The following is a 17,169-nucleotide window of genomic DNA, read 5'->3' on the forward strand; positions in this document are numbered from 1 at the left end:
TGCATTTATTTCTTGCAGATCCAAACATTTGCCAGCACTGCTCCCATGTCAATGGATAAATCTCAAATTTGAACATGATTTAGTTCAGTTGGCTGGACAATTGGTTTGTGAAGCAGTGTGATGCCAATGGTGCTGGTTCAAATCCCATCACTGGCTGAGGCTACTATGAAGGACTCTCCTTCTCGACCTCTCCCCTTGCCTGAGGTATGGTGGCCCTCAGATTAAATCACCACCAGTCATCTCTCTGCTAAGTAAAACTATGGCAACACAATAACATTCAATTCCAATTTAATTAGGGCTTTTCTAAAATTATGTTTATAAATTGCTAGATGTTTTTGAATCTGTCAACTTTTTCAATTTGGCAGCTTAAGATCTCCTCAGAAAAGAATATCAATAAAAATTGAGTTTTACATGATCACCTACCTTACATCAGGGTAGTTATAAACAAATGCAGCAACCTCAGTCTTCAATGCATTAATATCATTAATTTGAATGATTTCTGCCACATCTAGGATAGGTTTGTTTAGGCAAGTGGCACTTGAGTGCTGAAAATATTAAAAACAAACAAATATTTTTGATTATCACAATGTTTTTATATTGACAACACCATAAATGAGAATATGGTTGTTTAAAGATTTACAAAATCAAATGTTGCTAAATGAAAATATGAAGTCCTAACAATGAGTTGACAATACACTTAAGCTATATTAAGCTATATATATATATTAATTTTGACTTTGTAGGCAAACTGTAGGTCCTGAAAATCATTGCGTGTTATATTTGGTATCTACTCCACACCCTATTTCTGATCCTATCAAAGTTTGTTGTACAGCAGAAAACCTCTATAATTGCATACCATATTGGATGTTTAAGCATTAGGAGGATACCTGCATTACTCCCCTATGTCACAAATCCAACAAATCCAGTGGAGATGGCTGAGTCATGGGGCAAGCTGAATCCCTAGCTTGTTCCTATAATTACCCCTCAACAAGTCAGTATACATGGCCATATCTGTGGTCAATCATGCACAGAGTCCCAGCAAAGACCGAGTTGAAGAAACTGGAACATTAAAAGAGTCTCTGCACCTGATCTCACCCATTCTTAAATCAGTGTTCATGCTTAGAAAGGGCAGAGCCCCTATCGATGGCAATCTATATCAGAAACTTCAGCAATAACCCAGGGCCTAGCATACACACATCGTGCACTTATGCCAGTGCAATCCTGCTGAAGTTACTTCGAGAGTACACATGAATGCTCAAGTTCATGATCTATAAAAAATTTAGTGAGATCTTAAATACATTGGTTTCTCCTGTTTACTTTTTATTTTTCATTGTACACAACTCTCATTTCCGAGTAGTTTGAATGGAAGAGGGTATCGTTCACAGTTTGCATGACATATGACATTTGCTTGAAACTTTGAAAAATCACATCTCCAGGCACAGAACATCTTCGGAAGAAAATCTGCATGTGCTGTAACTTAATCAGCACTAATTAGCAAAACCACCATTTTGTGCCACAGTATAGGTGGGAACAAAGTAATGCTGTAGTAAATTCCTGATCCCTGATAGGCTTTCTGGATAGGAAGGTAGGGGGCAGAAAATAAAATCACAAAGCAATTCAATTCAAACCATTTTTAGCATTCTGAGTAACTTGTTAGGCTATAGAGCAACTTGCCCATTCACATTTTAATAAGATAATAGTGGATGATAACTGGGTAAGAGTTAATCTTTATGAATGAGCACGTTCAAGGAGTATGGCCTATTCTTGCTCCTATATTTTTGCTTATGTTGTTAAATATAAGAAAAATTAATAGGATAGTTTGTGAAATCTTCTTACTTGTTCTGCAAAGACCTGTTGCAGCTGCTGGGAGTCCTGAATAATTTTTCTGGATGTCTGAGTCCGGTTATTTGATGTACATCTCAGAGAACTGTTAATAAGGACTCTTACGTATTCCTGAACAATTTTAGAGTGTGCTCTCTCTACCAAAGTCTGCAAAGAAAATTCAAAGTACAACTTTATTTTCCAGTAAAAGATGGATTTTAAATAATATATGTCATATGTGTACAAATCAAGGTTTACAGTACCCTGTAGTAGCCTGTTGTCCTCATATCGGAAAATTGAGCAAAAAAGCTTGTTATTGAAGAACTAACTTTATCCACGTTATTTGAATCCAAATCCTTTTTCAAATGGTTTGAAAAGCAAATCTTAAAAACAAAAAAAAATTACACTAGGGACAACAAATCTCATTGATATTCAGCACACTCTCTCCATCAAATAATGTACCTGCCTAAGATATTCATATTTAGTTCTCACATCCACAATGGGATGAGCATTTGGGTATTGTTTATGTACTGCTGAGATTTCCACCATCTCAACACTGACTTTTTGATAGCTAATGTCACCTCACAGCAGAACAAAACAGAAGTAATGAGAGAAAAACTCAATCTATATAACCTTGCCACACAGTGCAAACCTAAGAGTGGGAATGGACAAAGTAGAAGGCAATTTCAAGCTCAGAACCTTTTTTTCTCCACTTACTCATTCAGTCACTGGTCTGAGATATTTCAAGCACAAAATCATTACAACAATATTTTGACACATAAGCAATATTTGAAGAGGTATCATATGACACATAAGCAATATTTGAAGGGGTACCACATGGTTGACATTCAAGTGTATCTTCTGCACCTCTTTCCTTTCTATGGATGTCATCAAAGCACAGTGACAGGTCCAAAGTAGTTCCTATGAAGCCAAAATTGCACCCAAATCATTTAATCCACCAATTGTATACAGGTACCATTAAAAATATGGCTGATAAGATTCAGGAGGGAGCACTGGGTGAACCTTAAAATGAATGCATGCAAGATTGATGGTCATGGCAAGAGGAGAAGTAGGAACTTGCTGGACACTGACCAGTGTGAATCCTTCCTTAAGTACATGGCTCAATGGATTGCCACCTCTTCACAGTGCCATACAATGGAAGTCTGCTATCAATGATTTGAGTTTAAGCAGAGTATCCAACAAGGTCTGTTAGCAATTGTATCTCCAAGCCACATTTGTGCAGCCTTCTTACTTAGGCAGAATGTTTCAATTAAGTGAGGGAATCAGTTGAAGAAAATTATTATGCAGGGGCTTCATTGCCTTCATAATTACCTGAAAGTGTGGTTCCAAAAGCTCAGCGGACATACAGAACAGTCCTCAACAGCACAAGTGTAGCTGCATCAGTCATTGTGACACAGCTGAATGGTTATCTGATGATCCATCACAAGAATTTAGAAGGCCATTTCACTCAAAAGAGATGTTCACTAATAACCAACATTGAGTTACCTCACTTACTGTCAGCAATGGGAATGCAGCACAAAATTCACATTTTAATTGTATTACAATTACCACCAATTGTACGCTCTGATTTTTTTTTAGACTATGCAGATAATTTGTTCAAGTGCACAGTAACCAAAAGGGACATTTTTGTGTGTGGTCTCCACGGGAACCTTTGAGTTGTTGTCATGCCATTGGACAGTCAGCAATGATTACCATTGCAAAATACACTTAAATGACTTCGTCAATTTAGAAAAGTGTGCCAAGGTGCTTCAGAGTTGTTTAATCCAAAAAAGTTAATTCCCAGTTAGAAAATACAGACAGTAGAAGAGGTGGTCAAAGGTTTGGTCAAAGTAACAGAGATTTGACAGAATGTTCTTAAAGTGGGAGTGGGAGGTGGAGAGCCAGGGTGGTTTATGGAGGGAATTCCAGAGCATTGGACTTAAGCTGCTGAAGATATTGTCAACAATAAAGGGGCAAAAAAAGGGAGCATGAGACTGATGTGAAAGGAATGGAGAGTTTGGAACCAGAGTTAGGCGGGGTTATGTGGCTAAGAAGGAGCAAGTTCATGAGAAATTAAAACATTCAGATGAGAAATATAAATTTCAAGGCACAGAGAACTGGTAGTTAACAATAGTTGGTAAGGATGAATACAAGTTGACGTCATTGAAAGTGGACAGTAGCAATGTTTCAACTCATTTGTTTAGTCCTGTATCTGTTCAGAAACAACTTATCTTAAAACCTAATCAGCAGGTTTCAAAAAAGGTTAGACACACATAGGTAATGCTCAAGAAAGAACATATTAGACTTTGGTGATAATACAGATTGGATCCAGATCTCGGACAAATTTTTTAAATGATCCATTAACATTAAGAAAATTTACTTACTTAAAACAATGATTTAGTTTGTTTAAGAGATGTGGGTATCAATGACTAGGCCAGCAATTATTGTCCATCTCTAATGGCCCTGGAGAAGTTGGTGGTGAGCTGTCTTCTTGAACCGTTGCAGGGCCACACAAGTGCCATTAGGAAGGGAGTTCCAGGATTTTGACCCAATGACAGTGAAGGAGCATGATATAGTTCCAGGATAGGATGGTGTGCAGTTTGGAGGAGAACATGCAGGTGGTGCTGTTCCCATGTATTTGCTGTCCTTGTTCTTCTAGTGGCAGAGATCACAAGTTTGGAAGCTGTTGTCAAAGAAGGCTTGGTAAGTGACTATAGTGCATTCATAGAATAATGCAAACTGCTGCTGTTTCTTGGTGGTGACAGGAATGAATGTTGAAGGTGGTGGATGGGTGCCGATAAAGAAGGATGCTTTGTACTGGATGGTTGAGCCTCATGTGTGTTGTTGGAGCTGCACTCATCCAGGCAGTATTCCATCACACGCCTGACTTGTGACTTGTAGAGTGTACAGTCATTGAGGAGATAGGAGGGGAGTTACTCACTGCAGGATTCCTAGACTCTGACTTGCTCTTGTAGCCATAATATTCATATAGCTATTATTCCAGACCATTGATGTTGAAAGTGAGTTATTAGATAATAGTAACGCAAATGAATGTGAACTCTTGTATGAAATGGTCATTGCCTGACACTTGTGTGCTGCAAATGTGACTAACCTAAATATTGTCCAGGTCTTGCCACATATGGACATGGATTGCTTCAGTATCTGAAGAGTTGTGAAATTTGTTAAACATTGCGCAATAATCTGAGAATATCTTCAGTTCTAGCCTTATGATGAAAGGTCATTAATGAAGCAGCTGAAGACAACCACACCTATTTTCCCATCGACTCCAGTTTTGCTGGGCCTTCTTGATGCGATATTCAGTCAAATTCCGTCCTGCTGTCAACAATTTCCCATCACTTCTGGAATTCAACTTTTACTCATGTTTGATCCCAAGCTGTAATGAGGTCAGGTTAGGTCATTTAGCCCTATGATATGCTGCTTTCACAGCTTGTTAGGCAAGTTGACCTAAGTACTGGGTTGTGGATTGTCTTATTTAGAAAGTTGTTGGTTAATTTAGAATGTTATGAATTGTCTCAACTGCTGAGATGCAGCTGTCAAAATGTGAACAGCATTTGCAGAGCAGTTTGTTGGATGTGGATTGTCTTGAAGCTTCCTTAGGGGCAGAAACTTCTATTAGATTATTTTTTAGTTTTGTATTTACAAACCTCAAGGAAGAACTGTGTAACTGTATTAATATTAATGCAGCTTGGCCAAGATATACATTCTCTGAGTGCCCTCTTTGTGTGTAATTGTTGACAGGGGTGATAGATGAGCAGTTGCTACTATGAAGAAGCACCTCACTAAAAATAGATTGTTCATATGCACTTGTCAGGCAATACATTGGAATTACTTGCTTACCCTTTGATCCACTGAGTTCCTTACAGTGGATGCAGAGTTAATTACTAGGAAATTGTTTTTCTTTGTTTTTTTTCTGTACATTGCAGAGTTTTAGATGATGTATGTTTACTTGATAAAAACCATTTCCATGCTGTGATTAGCTTGCTCTTTACACAGTAGACAGTGCATAGATTCCTACATCTCTCTGGAATTAATGCTTTCTATGATGGGCCAGACAAGCAAACACCCAACAGCCGAGATGCACTCAAAGATATGCTCCAAAAGTAGTTCATAGTATTTATCAAGTTAGGGTAATTGGCAGTGTCAGGTGACCTGCTTCATTGTCAATAAACATGGAGCTGGACAAACACAGCAGGTCAGACAGCATCAGAGGATTTCAGCCCGAAACATTGACTTTCCTGCTCCTCTGATGCTGTCTGACCTGCTGTGTTTGTCCAGCTCCATATTTATTAACTCTGCTTCCAACATCTGCAGTCTTTACTGTCTCCTAGTCCTTAAAGACCTACTTCATTCTGCTGTGGATTTAGGTCAAAAGACTTTTCTTTCTAGATGTTTTTTCATTCTTGCCATCCATTGTTAAGGGATTAGTCGCATCTTTCATGTGACCTGTTTATGTATTGTTTTCTGCTGTTCTGGCATTGTCATGTTCACCTCTTTTCGCACTTAAAATATGGAATATTTTCACTGAAGTGCATTTTGTGCAGTTCCCAAAACTTAACCACATTTTCTTGTCAAAAGGCACACCAAAAGTGGAAGTCATTATTGTAAAGACTGCACTTCAGATCCTTTTTTTCAGAATCTTTCAGTTCTACAAATATTTTTGTTATTGTCACTTTCCTGTTTTATCTGAATTGTTTCACAAGATGTGAGCATCCCTGCTAAGGTCAGAGTTTGTTGTCTATCTTTAACTGCCTCTATGATTGTTGGAAACAATAATTTCAGCTGGTGTATCTATGTAAAAAAAATTCTTCTATATTCTGACCAAATTATAAGCAAGACTTTGAAAATCCAAACAATGAACCTCATCAAAAAGCTTGAGTGCCTGTAAATGCTGCCTTTAACATAACACTTGTTTTTAACGTCTTTTGGGAGTGGCATAGGTAACAGTAGGTGATTTTGATTTGAGTTTTTTTTAGGATTTGAAAGGAATTAATAAGAGAAACAGAGAAACCTTTTATGCTGTTGAGAATGTTTTGAACAATGGGACATAACAGTAAAGTAAGAGCCTGGCCAGTCAGAAGAGTAATTAGGAAACACTTCTTCATAAAAAGTGTGGGTTTTTTCCATAAAATGCAGATGAGGTCCAATAACACCACTTTATCAATTTTTAAATGCTTTTAGTGACTATAATTGTAGCCTTTTTGTTCCTTAATTCGAACCAAATCAATTCTGTTGTTGAACTCTCTAGGACATCACTTATCTGCAGCACTAGAATCTTGCCTTAACCAACACAGCCAACCCTGTTCAGTGTTTCCCTTTTTGATCTCATCAGAACACCTTGTAATCGGGAATAATTAAAACTTAGTCCTGCCCTTCCTTGAGCAATGTCTCTGTTATAGCCACAACATATAATTCCATACTAGGTTCGCAATCTGCACTTGTGGTTCCCCAATCTTATTGGCTATACTCTGTGCATTCAAATACATGCAGTGTAACCCTGATATAATATTTCTTTCTTCTGTTCTGCAACTCCACCTATTACTTTACTGTATTCTAACATTATCTGTCTCTCCTAGATTTTTATGCAGCCTGGTATTAGTCTCTAACATACTCCCCTGGTTCCCATAGCCCTGCCAAGTTAGCTCAGAGCTCCTCATATAGCACTCACTAAAAAACTGCAAATAACTCAGTCCCAGCTCCGTTCGGTTGCACCCTATCTGACTTGTACAGTGGTTCCCCAGAGCCAGAGTCACAGGAATCTAAACTACTATCCCTACTGTACCATCTTTTCTCCCATACATTCATCCATTTAGTTCTAATTTGCACACAGCACTGGGAGTATCCTGAAATTACTAATTTCCCGGTCCCGCTTACTAATTTTCCACTAAGCTCCCTAAATTCAGACTAGTGGACCAGATCCCCATTCCTACTATATTATTGATACCAACATGGATGACAACCTCTGATTGATTACCCACTCCATCCACCAACTCCACTGAAAAAGCCAATCTGTTGACTTCTTTGACCCTGGGAGGCAAACAAATCATCCTGGACTACGACTTCTACAGCCACAAAAAAGCCCTGTTCCCCTAAGCAATGAATCCGCTATCATTACAGATCTCCCATTCATCTTCCTTCCCACCCGTACAGCTGGGTCACTCCTGCTGCCACTGGCAATGGCTCTCCTCCAAGGACTTCATCAGTATCAGGACAGGCGACTCTTGCATCACTTGTCTGGTTTCCACGTTCCTGACTCAACACTGCTTTTTCTGCAACTGCAGTAGGATTAACTGCAGTGGAGGGCATTGCTCACTGCTTTTGTTCAAGTAAAATGATCTAACTTACATTCAGTGTGTGAGTCAGCTTCATCCGAACGTACACTGCAGTGATTTACACTCTAAATTCAAGGATTGAAAATTTGAATTAAAAAATTCATCTGTTTTTGTACCTCTGATTCACACATAGTCAGTGGGTGACTAACTTGAAATTGCCATATTCTTAGGTCAAAGAGATGTACTATTTTACTCCCGCTTGCTGACTACTACCATTTATTCTGGAGCCATTAAATAAATGCACAGCAAACCTTTTAACAATGTCATGATGATATTGTGACAAATGAATGGCTTTAGTGACACGAGGATGCAATCTCATTCCAGGAGTACGTCAGAGATGCACATTGACAAACAATTATAGCTTGTTTGTATATGTGCCATATCATGCAAAATGCTTGCAACCGCATAAGGAGCCTGGATACAGTCACTCTTGATTGTCCTTCCTCATGTTCACACACCAATGGGACGAAACAACTCAAAAGGGAGAAATTTCTACTGCCTTCAGCAGCTAGGGCAATGGTGAGAAAGTTGGGGAAATATGGCAAGAATGAAAAAAAAAATTCCCAATGTTAAGAAATAAATTTCCAATCTTCCCCTGGGCGTTTAAACTGCAAGCTCGGAATGTCACCAATGAACAATGACTGCATTATTCCCATGTATTTTTATATCAGTATTAGCTAATCTCACCTCATTTCTGTGCAGCTCCTGATTGTCCCCCTCCTTCCCAAAGAAACTAGATGGCACCAATTTCTGACATGAAAGTCAGAGCAGTTACTTAGCAACACAACTCGCCACTTGCTTCTCTTATTCTCTTTACTCTCACTGTGCTCTGACTTGGAGGTTATGTTGCTTATTAGCAAATCGGTTCTTCAGCAAATACTTACAGGCCTTCTCTGCCTTGCATTGCTGTTTTGCACAGAGACTGAGTTGGCAGCTTGTCACTATGCAAGCACTGAAGAGTCAAGGGGGTGGACATTTCTCTGTACAGCAATGGGTTACATTAATATCACACCTCATGCTTCAAACAAACTGACATGACTGAAAGTCAAAGGAATCCTTCATAAGATGAAAGGAGACTTTGGTCAGTCGGTTGTGTCGCCATATTCAGTTAAGAGACTCATCTGATCCCAGTCCAGGAAGTTGGCGATATTCAGTCAGACACTTGGTTGCTCTCATGTCCTTCAAGTCCAGGAATTGGGCCAGTCAGTCCAGCAGATAAACTGCAGCCATGCTGGGGGTCACAAGTGATTCAGGTGGGGTGCTGTGGAGAAATCAGCCAGGGGAGCTGGCTGTATTCAGTTGGGGGTGTCTTCCCAAGTAGTCTGGGTTATGGTCCATGATTAGTCCTGGGGTCTTGGTATTAACTGTTAGGGGCAGTCTTTGCAATCCAAGGGAGAGTAGGTAGCTCATCTGAGTTGGGGTTCATAAGACTGAGAGTCACTGAGGGAATGACAATACGAAAGGGGGCTATTCAAAATGGAAAGGTGGGCTTTCAGAGACCTTCAGATGGGACTGGAAGCTGAGGAAGAATGTGTTCTCAAAAGTCACAATCATTCTTCCCTCAATATGAGAGTGAATGGCCAAAAAGCACAAAGCAACTCGCAAAGCTATGGGTTCAGGGATAAATGGGAACATTAACAGTAACATGTGGGGCTGAACTGAAACTGCAGGAGGCATCAGGGATGCGAGAGTAACACAAAGAAGAATGGAAGGACCATTAGTGTCAGGTGGAACTGGCAACCTACTCACAAGGACTTTAAGTTGAAACTTTTCTATCTTCACATAAAATATAACTGCAGAACAAGGAGACAAAATGGTTGTCAAGGCAGGAGTAAATTACACCTTTTCTCATTAGAGGCAGAATATAATCCTTTACATGGGAAGCCACAGTAGGGGAAATTACATTAATCTTGCATCCACTTACTCAGTAATGCCACCCGTCTGCCATCAAATTAGTTTTCAGTGAAAGGTCATTATTTTAACAATAATTAACATTACAAACTATTGTCTCAAGCAATCATGGCCATTACATATTTTGCATCAACTGATGTCCTGTCATGTTAGAAATGCTAAGCCATGCAAATGCAAACTAAAAATCACTCCTAGCTTTACAATTTCTGCATCACTTTTCATACCTAATACTACAATACAATGCTTGGCAGCTGCCACATTTTCATACCGAGCTGTATGTATGAGTTGACAGTCTGTGATGTTCAAGGGATGGGTGTACTATTATGGGGGAGAAGTATATGATTTAAATCCCTGAACAGCATTTGTCCTATAGATCTGCAACATACATCTGCATAAGGTTACAAAGCTAGAGCTCCACATTGAGGGATGACCTTCACCTCCTTACAAAGGTGAAGCCTCCATGCCGCATTGAGTGAGGCCATAGCATGTTGCTTCATTGTGATTGATGTGAGGGATCAGGAATACCTTTACTGATATGCTGCTCCCTCATTCCTCACAAATTATCTGTTCAGTCAGCCAAAATGGAATCAGTGCTCAGAGATTCCTTCTGGTGGTGCTGAACATGTGACCACAGCATCAAAGATGAGATCAATTACAATGCATCATCCAGTTCTGCAAGAACAGGAGCCTCCACCAGCTGTCACACAGCCTCCAGAGGAAGGGGTAACAGTTGATGAGGCAGAGGAGAATGACTGGACTCAGAATCTACTACTGACAGTAAAACAGTGAAGGAAGAGACTAAAGAACTGCATTATCTACTGGTCCAGAAGTTGTTCTCAAAAGGATTTACTGACCACACAATCCCTGTGGTTGTGAACATTACATCTGAATATTTGATAGAATCTCGTGCCAAGGAGTAACTGGGGACCCTTGTGGCATCTCCCAATCCTCAAACTATAAACGTCTCAGGATCTCTTCAATGGCATTTCCTCTAGATTATAGTTTAAATCTGAAGTCAAGTAGCTCAGGCAGTGGAATTCTCCGATAATGTTGGCTTTCCCCATGAGCAAGGTATTATAGAGTGCACCCATGTTGCTTTCAGAGCACCCAATCAGAATTCATGAACACAAAAGGCTTTCACTCCATAACTCTCCAGCCCACCTGTGACACTGTTGCCAGATTTTAGATATGGGCGGCAGATATCCTGGGAATTGTTTGATGTGTACATACTGGAGAAGTTGCAGGTTCCGAGTTTCTTCTGAGGCCCTCAGGCCATGAAGAGTTGGCTGCTGGGAAACAAGGGCCATCCCATTCAAACATGGCTGACGACACCTATGCAAAAGGATCAGTACTACACAGAACTGAGATACAATCCTACCACCAAGGTCTTAATGGATCAGGTAATGGGCAGCATTCCCTTGAAATTTCTTTCCGGTTCCACTGGTCTCCAATGTCTATACAAGGCAGTGACTTCTGGAGTGATACATGTATCATCTATGTGCTCTCAGTAAGTTTTTTTTTCTTCTTTTCCATCCCACTACATCTAAATGCAGTCCCATTATCTACAGCTGGGGTGGAGGGATACTGCTGCAATGTTAGCCCTGTTGGCCTGGAATGTGTTGGCATGTTATCCCACGTGCAATTGAGCTGGAGGGCCTTAGTCAGCTGATCAGTATCCTGCCCAGATGCAGGCTTACACTGCTCGGCTTCGAATTCTGCATCACAGGCAGGGGGAAGTGGAAGGAACGGGCACCACAGGAGCATCCCGAGAGATAGCTCCGAAGAATCTATATGTGGCTCCTCCCCACAATGGGCAGCTGCTGTCTCCCAGCGAAGAAGGGGCACCTGAAGTGGGATCAAGATCCATTGTCCCCATCTTGCTTTGCACTTATGCTGAGCACCAATGGTGATAGCAAACGTGCCGGTCTGTGCACGTTTTCAGCAGACAACCTGTGTGCGGAGCCTGGGTTTCCATGGAGGTAGCCAAGCTGTCCATGGAGATAGTCAGATCCATGTTGGAACCAGCCTCGGCGGGTCCACTCACACCAACTGGCATGTAGACACATGGACTTTTGGTTCCAGAAGCTGCTGGTGTGCACTGATCGCAGAGTCTGCACAACAGTATGAAAAGTTAGAGGGAATGTAGCTGATCACATTAGGTTTAAACATGGCACCAGCAGTGCATATGTTACAAAACGGCTAGCACTTTTGCTATTTTCGCCACATGATTCCACAAGATGGGTGCCAATTGCATAATTTAGAACTGAAGAGTAGATGATTGCGGGAGACAAATTGACCTGGGCCATGACAGACTGCCCTCCATGCATCTCACCAAAGAAAACACTTTGCCAAAATAGTAGGAAAACAAAATCTGAAGGTTCCTCTTGCCCCTAAACTGTGGCTTATGGTCAAAAAAAACCTGAAGCTGCTCTTATCTTCAGAAGGCATGTATTGTTTGAATTGAAATAGATTGAAAGGAGATGGATGAATTCTTTCAAATCTAAATTAGATCAATTTTCATTTGAGAATGAACAGCAGCCATATCCCCTATACATTTCTGAACCACAGAACTAGGGAGTTTCACCCAGCCACTTTTCATGGCAAATACCAATGGCAACCGACAAAACAAGTGAAGTTGTGATTTTATTTCTGGTTGGTAAATATTAATCAGAAATTTACTTTACTGGCCATTACAAAGAGCTGAGGACAATGCTCATCCATCTGCAGAAAGTAGTGGAGATTGTAAACCACAACTGAGGTGTGCCAGGGTAGTAATTCGCTCATTTATTTAAAGCACCATTCATGACCAGCAGCAGTAGCAGAGAAAGAAAAACGGCATCAGCAAAATGGGCCCTATGTTGGAGATTTGATGCTGGTATACAATTTCTGTCAAACTCATTTTTAAACCAAACTGTTTACATTAGGGGACTGGCACAGTAGGAACAGTAAATAAGCTTAGGGGCATCTCGAGATGGTCTTTCTTCTTACCTTCAAGAATATAATCAGACACATTAGGGATTCCCTGAGTAATGACACTAGCCGTACAAAATTAAACTTGAAACTTTACTTCTGTTTAAGTCTCAATCATGACTCAATTGGCAGCACTTTCATCTGAGTCAAATGGTTGTGGAAAGAAGCCCACACCAAGAACCTAAACACAAAAAGAACAATACAAACTCCACTTCATAAAGTATAAGGTTTGTTAGAGCCCTCACAGACTTTTCACTGTTTTTAATGTATTCTTTTTTCAATTTTGGTTTTGAACTATAAACTGGGAACTGTGAGCTAAAGATGACTTTTGTACTGTGGGTAGCAGCTTGTGTCAAAAGGAAAATAGACAAAACAAGTTTTTTTTTATTTGTGAGACCAGAACTAGAAGTTAATTGCACGTTGGTTCCTGATCAAAGGGTTCTGCTGACACTTGATCACCAGGGAAGAGCATTCTGTTCAAATAGATAATAGAAGCTGGCCATTAATGAGGTTAGTACCTAGGAACTAGTTCCAGCAAGTTTAGAAAAGACCTTATGCTTAAGGAGACAGCAGATGTTGAATGGTAACTGGGACCTCATAGAGGATTTGGAGAGTCTGTCAGGGAGTGTCTAGAGTTTGAACTGGGTTTTCGACAGTGTGTTCTGTTTAAAAGAAATCTGGCTGTTGATGCTACAGCATGAAGATTTTGAAAGCCCTGCTTAATCTTTCTAATCAGCTCTTGGGAGTTCAGAAATTGGAAAACTAAATTATAAATATTACTGCCTTTATCTGAGTGCTGAAAAGGTGACACTGATTGACATCTTCAGAAAATCGATGAGGAAACCATTATGTCTGTGGAACAAAGCATTATGAAAACCACTTAGGTAATCAAACCAGTTTTGTTATTTTCTTTTAACCGTGTTTGTTTCTCTGTCTATCTTTTGTGTGAAACAAATATTTTTGTGTTTAAAGCATAGACAAATTGGCTTACTTTGTTGTTTAATTTTTGCTGTACTGAAGTTGTCATATTGTTAATTTGGGGGTCAGTTAGCTCAGTCGGCTCATGATGCAGAATGGCACCAGCCGTGTGGGTACAGTTCCAGCTGAAGCTACCATGAAGGACTGTCCTACTCAACCTCTCCCTGTGCCTGAGATGCGGTGATCCTCAGGTTAAATCACCATGCTCCACATGTCTTTCTCTAATGACACAGAAACCCTATGATGTGGAAAGACTATAGCGATTTTACCTTTATTGTTGTTAATAAACTGCTACGGTCTTTTGTTTAAAATACAAACTGGAGTCTGGAATTGATTATTCACAGAATCTGGGATTGATTATTCAAAAGTCGGGGTAGGAACAGCGGGTCAATTTTGAGGGTCTATCAAGTTTTTAATTTTACTGTGTTATGAATACAGAGGAAGAAAGGTTGAGTTAAATTGGCTGGCTGTCTCTATGTCGTAACAGGTTAATGGCATCTGACTTTGTAACCTCCAGTTAAAAATTAATGGGCAATGGTGAAATATCTTCAAGCTCCTCCAATGGTTCCATTGTATCCAGTAAGTAATTGAGCCCCACATCATATAAGTGGAAAGATTCACTGTCAAATCAGACCATGCCACTGATCCAAATAACAAAATACTTCACTCTTTGAGCACTGTGAAATCAAAGGATAATTCATCAAACATTCCCATAACATTACATACTGGAAGTTTGATAATGTGTTGTCTGGTAAGGAGAGGAGCATTTGTTGCTATAATGGAATATATTTTACTATAAAATTATATAGAATCTGTAAGAAAAAGATTTCAGCTTTAGGTGTCTGTGTGTGTGGAGTCTGTACATTCTCCCCCTGTGTGCATGGGTTTCCACCTGGTGCTCTGGTTTCCTCCCACAATTGAACAATGTGCAGGTTAGGTGGACTGGCCATGCTAAATTACCCATAGTGTCCAGGGATATACAGGATAGGTGGATTAATCATTGTAAATGTGAGTTTACAGGAATAGGCTGAAGGGCTAGATCTGGGTGGGATGATTGTCAGAGGGTTGCTGCAGACTTGATGGGCCAAGTAGCCTCTATCTGCACTGCAGGGATTCTATCAAATATTAGGAATTTTATTAAATTCTTTATTCATTCATGGGATGAGGTCATTGCTGTCCAGGCAGCATTTAATGCCCATCTCTAATTGCCCAGACGGCTGTTAAGAGTCAACCACATTGCTGTGGGTCTGGAATCACACATAGGCCAGACCAGGTAAGGATGGCAGTTTCATTCCCTATAGTACATTAGTGAACAAGATGGGTTTTTCCAATAATTGGCAATGGATTCACGGTCAGACTCTTAATTCAGTTTTTATTTATTGAATTCAAATTCCACCATCTGCCTTGGTGTGATTAGAACTCAGGTCCACAGAACATTATCTGTGTCTCTGGATTAACAGTCCAGTGATAATACCACTAGGCCATCACCTTCCAATGTACAATAAACTGTAATTGTGTTTACGATCCAATCATAATGTGTATATTTGTGCAAGAAATGTAGAACATTTTCTATAACTCTATATAAATTTCTATATAAATTTGGCATGGTGTTGCACAGGGGAGTTAAGTCCCAATGTAGTCTTCATGCAAGTAGAATTAGAGGGCAGGGTAGGGGTTGGTAATAGGAAATTGGATCACAGAACTTAATAATTCACTAGCCATTATAAAGTTCAACATTCTGTCCTTATTTTAAATAATGCTTTTTTTTTCTTATTAATAAAACGTGGCAGTTTAAGAATCAAAGAAAGAGTTGGTTGATGCATAGGACTTTCACTGAAATCCATGTTCAGGAGTTGGGTGAGATGCAACTCAAAAGCACCATCACTGGTGGAAGTGAGTAATTGCAATTTGAAAAGCAGTGTTGGGAATGGGTGGTAGTGCAAGTTGATATTAGCAGTCATTACCGGCCGCCAAAGAAGTTACAGACAGGCTGAATTGTGTGTTAAACTGCCCAAGATTTCCTCCTAGTGGCTTGATGAAAAATCATCTGACATCAAAACACAGTTAACAGTGGATCAGATCTATCACAATTAGAAACAAGTAACTAATGTAATTGCTGTATCATAGCAAAAGTATCCAATATTTTAAAGGTATACCCGTGAAATTGATCTGACAATGTAAAAAATATTTGTACCATACCTTGACATTGCAGGAGATTTTTTCTACAAGCTCATCACATTCCTTGGTTTGCGCTTTCGTAAGTACAGCCAAACATTTTCTAAAATCATCAGTATTGTTGTGTGATAGTTCTGTCAGAAAACCACTGAAGTGAATGCAACTTGCTATAATCTCCAACTTTTCTCTACAGGACAAATTCTTGGACTTCTTGATATGTTCTGGATAACTTCAAGGACAAAAATAACAAGAATATATTAATTCTAGGAATATAAACAGTAAAGAGCACCATTATTCAGACTAAATATTGTTTGAGTGATAAAGACACTCCAGATTTCCCATTATAGTTGAAGAAGCATGCCCATGTGTGCCTGAATTCCTGCTATCACTGGCAGGAAGGGCTCCATAATATTATTCACCAGAAGTTTGAGAATGAGTTGTTGGTAAAGAGTGGAAGATTTGTTGATATAATGGAATATGTCTTACCGTAGAGATATATAGGAACTGTTAAAAAACATGAATGGAAACTAGTGAAAAATAATTTGAAGCTCTACATAGTAATGGTTTAGTACAATTGTACATTTTGGGAAAATAAAATAAAATAAAATAAATTTATGACTTCAGCTGGCATCATAGACTTGCAAAATTATTTTTGAGAGTTTTAGATTTTTTGAGTTTCAGAGCGGTTCTGATGAAGAGTCATCTAGACTCAAACATTAGCTTGTTCTCTCTCCATGGATGTTGTCTGACCCGCTGTGATCTCCAGCATTTGTTGTTTTCAGTACAGCTTCCAGCATCTGCAGTAATTTGCCCCGAACTTATGATTAAAGAAGATCGGGTTTATATGGTAGATATTAATCAGATTATCTTGTTATTTATCTCTTCTCATCATTAATTTTTGTTTAAGTTATAAACTTAGTGTCTAAGATCTGTTAGGTACAAAGTCTGGGTTAGGAACAACTGG

The 17,169-nt window shown here is 39.5% G+C and overlaps 2 long non-coding RNA genes across 2 annotated transcripts; one reads left to right on the top strand and one right to left on the bottom strand.

The window, feature by feature from the left end:
* Positions 1 to 150: 150 nt before the first annotated feature.
* Positions 151 to 2,198, bottom strand: LOC109937115. Its single transcript, XR_007262589.1, has 3 exons — positions 2,085 to 2,198; positions 1,837 to 1,989; positions 151 to 545 (listed from the first exon to the last, which is right to left on the bottom strand). It is a non-coding gene; the product is annotated as an uncharacterized LOC109937115 (long non-coding RNA).
* An 11,278-nt stretch (positions 2,199 to 13,476) lies between these two features.
* On the top strand, positions 13,477 to 16,835 carry LOC125483647. The gene is made up of 3 exons (XR_007262587.1): positions 13,477 to 13,936; positions 16,243 to 16,287; positions 16,399 to 16,835. It is a non-coding gene; the product is annotated as an uncharacterized LOC125483647 (long non-coding RNA).
* The last annotated feature ends 334 nt before the right edge of the window (positions 16,836 to 17,169 follow it).

This window comes from Rhincodon typus, chromosome 8, assembly GCF_021869965.1.
Source record: "Rhincodon typus isolate 14 chromosome 8, sRhiTyp1.1, whole genome shotgun sequence".
NCBI lineage: Eukaryota > Metazoa > Chordata > Chondrichthyes > Orectolobiformes > Rhincodontidae > Rhincodon > Rhincodon typus.